We start from the raw sequence: 3,218 nt of genomic DNA, 5'->3' as shown, positions 1-3,218 counted from the left end.
ACTTTTTAATTTAATAAATGTAAACTACCTTTAAAAAATTCATCTTTTTTGTTTTTTGATGTCAAAGAATAAGAAAAAAAAAACACACTAAATATTAGGAATGTAGTTCAGTTGTAACAACACTATTAATATTTTTCAAGGCTCATTCCATTTTAGTTATTGTATCCAATTGGATGTTGCATATTTAATCAAGGCATCAACAATTTGGTTGGCATCTTTTTAAATTAGATTCACCTCTGCTCTCTAATTCTGGCTTAAAATTTTTTTTATTTTAGTCACTAAATCATTGTCAGAATTTTACATATGGTTGTTCCTATCATTAATGTTAGATAATCATTAGAGAATTATTAGAGTCAATTTAGATCAGTTAGTATCATTTATATTTATATAGCATATCTGTATATTAATTGTAGGATTCTATACTTTTATTACTTTGATTCTTCTAGCATCTATATATACCATTTGTACATTGTACTTTTAATCACACTCAATAATACACAAATTCCTTCTCCAGTTAGTCTCTTGTTTCTAACAATTAACAATGATAAAAATATCCAAATAATCTGTATCGCAAGTGACCTCTCTGAACCCAACTTTCTATGCTAGAATTAGCCCTCTTTAGATTGCAAAAAGTTCGCTTCGAAGAATAGTAGAAAGTGATAAAGAACCAGCACAACCATGCAATCAAGAGCCATTAGTCACGTAACACACATCCAAAACCAGCAGATTCACCAAATTTACTAACATCATAGTTTATTTTAACCGAAAATTGAGTAGGTGGAGACAAAAAAACAACAAATAAAGAGTAAACACATAATGCATAGATAAAAATTTATGAAGTTCAATTTGAAAAACATGTATAAGAGCTATAACCTTACCCATTCTCTATGAATTAGCTGGATTAAAAACATCATTGTTACAATCCCTCCAAATTTACCAAATAGTCGCCAAAAGAGGGAGTCATTAGAAATCATGTCCTTGTACAACCAGCAATCTGACTGTTAAATGCCAAATTCAAACTATGCCAGATTTCTTTGGCCTTGGGACACTTACGAAGACAATGAAAAATCGTTTCAGGTTCAGTATTACACCAAGAGTACAAATCGGAGCTTCTCAAACTTCTATGAAAACGAAAAACAGCTGTAAGAATTGCATCATGAATACATAGCCAAGTGAGAATTTTATACTTTTCAAGAACTTAGGTCCGCCATAACCAAAACCAATTAGTCTACTCCTCCAACCGAAAATACATTTACAAAGCCACAAATAACCATTTATAGAAGAATAAATATTAAAAAAAGTTGTTGGCCACTTCCAACTAATTCCTTCACCCATAAGGCAATCTGGTATATAAAAAAGAATATTCTATTTAATAAAATCAGATAACAAAATGTAACACTTCTCAAACTTTCACTTAGGTGTTTTAAAAAATATTTCTATCCTTTAATAGTATAAACATAAATAAATAGTCCATTTACAAAGTAACCATTTATAGAAGAATAAATATTAAAAAAAGTTGTTGGCCACTTCCAACTAATTCCTTCACCCATAAGGCAATCTGGAATCTGGAAAAGAATATTCTATTTAATAAAATCAGATAACAAAATGTAACACTTCTCAAACTTTCACTTAGGTGTTTTAAAAAATATTTCTATCCTTTAATAGTATAAACATAAATAAATAGTCTTTTTGATTTATCAAATATAAAATAAAAAATATCTCTAAAAAATTTTACCAAACAAAATCATAATCTTTTCAAAAATATTCAATCGTCATAACCAAATTCAAAGTCAATTATTTAAAACTGTCCAACCATAATTTTTTTTTTCTTGCTAACCAACTATATCTATCTTTTATGAAATAAAATTTGGATAAATTCGAATTTTAGAACCAGCCAACTTTCTCATCAAATTGTATAACATTATAATAAGGTGGTCACTCTGATAAAGTTATTCAAAATGTCTTTTTTTAAAGACGTTACATGTGGCACATTGTTATTAGACGAAATATTAAATCGGTTAATAAAATATTTTAAATAAACCAAAATAAAATCGGTTGATTATAATTATCAGATCCGATTTGATCCGATTGGTTTACATAATCTGAACCAAATCATATTTAAATTTTTTATCAAAATGACAAATATATCCTTAACTTTTATTTCGCAGACATTTAAATATATAAAAATATAAAATTACAATTAAGTCCTTTTTTTTGGGTAATACAATTAAGTCCTTAAAAAAAAACTCTAAACCCTTGGTAGCCCAAGTCCAAGCCCAAGCCAAGGCAAACCTAATCTCAATGGCTCACCAATTTCTCAATCTAACCCCAAAAAAGCCCTAGCCCCAGCAATCAGCATCTCCTTCGTCTCCTTCGTCTCATCTCTCTGCTCACTATCGCGATCTCAAGCTTTCTCCCTCTCTCGTCTCGGGTCTCGCACTCAAGGTTTCCGTCGCTCTCCGTGTCGCCAGTCGTCACCATCTCGCACTCAGTTGCATTCGCACGCCTTCCCTGAGCTCGTCGTCTCCGGCGGCAGAAGCACCCAGACCCGGGACTGGTCGCCGTCGTCGTCGCTCCATGGCTCCTCACCGTCTCGCACTTAGTCATGCGCCTTCTCGCGCTTGTCGTTTCCGGCGGCAGAAGTAGCCGGTCCCGAGGTTGGTCATCATTGTCGTCTTCGTACTTTGAATCTCGCCGTCAGCTTCCTCCCCGCCCTCAGATTCCTTCGCCCAACCAGAAGCTGGTCCCCGATTTGGTGATTTTCACTAAATTCCTCTGGTCCTTTTTTTTTTCATTTTTGTTGCCCTAATTCATCACTGCACTTTGATTTGAATTTGTTGCTGAAAATATAACTGAACTAGTTTTTATTTTTGCTGAAAATCATCATTGTCGTGAATTTGTTAGTATTTATTACCACCGAACCTTGAATAATTTGTTGAGCTAGTTTCTTTGTTGCTTAAAATCATCACTAAGATGAATTTTGTACTGATTATCATCAATGAAGCTTGAATTTGTTACTGTCATGCTCAAATAATTACTTAGCTAAATATTTTTGTTGTTGGAAATGTGAGTTGAATATATTAGTGATTGCACCTTGAATTTGTTGTTGTCTTGCTAAATAATCACTTAGTGCATGAAAATGAATGTTAAAGGGAGATCGCTGCCAGAAATTAATATTTCTCCTTTTTTCGATGATTTACTGTGTAATATCATGCTTA

Source organism: Arachis ipaensis, chromosome B08 (genome assembly GCF_000816755.2).
Source record: "Arachis ipaensis cultivar K30076 chromosome B08, Araip1.1, whole genome shotgun sequence".
Classification (NCBI taxonomy): Eukaryota; Viridiplantae; Streptophyta; class Magnoliopsida; order Fabales; family Fabaceae; genus Arachis; species Arachis ipaensis.
The sequence above is the reverse complement of the archived record's forward strand: the minus strand, read 5'-3'. Positions refer to the sequence as shown.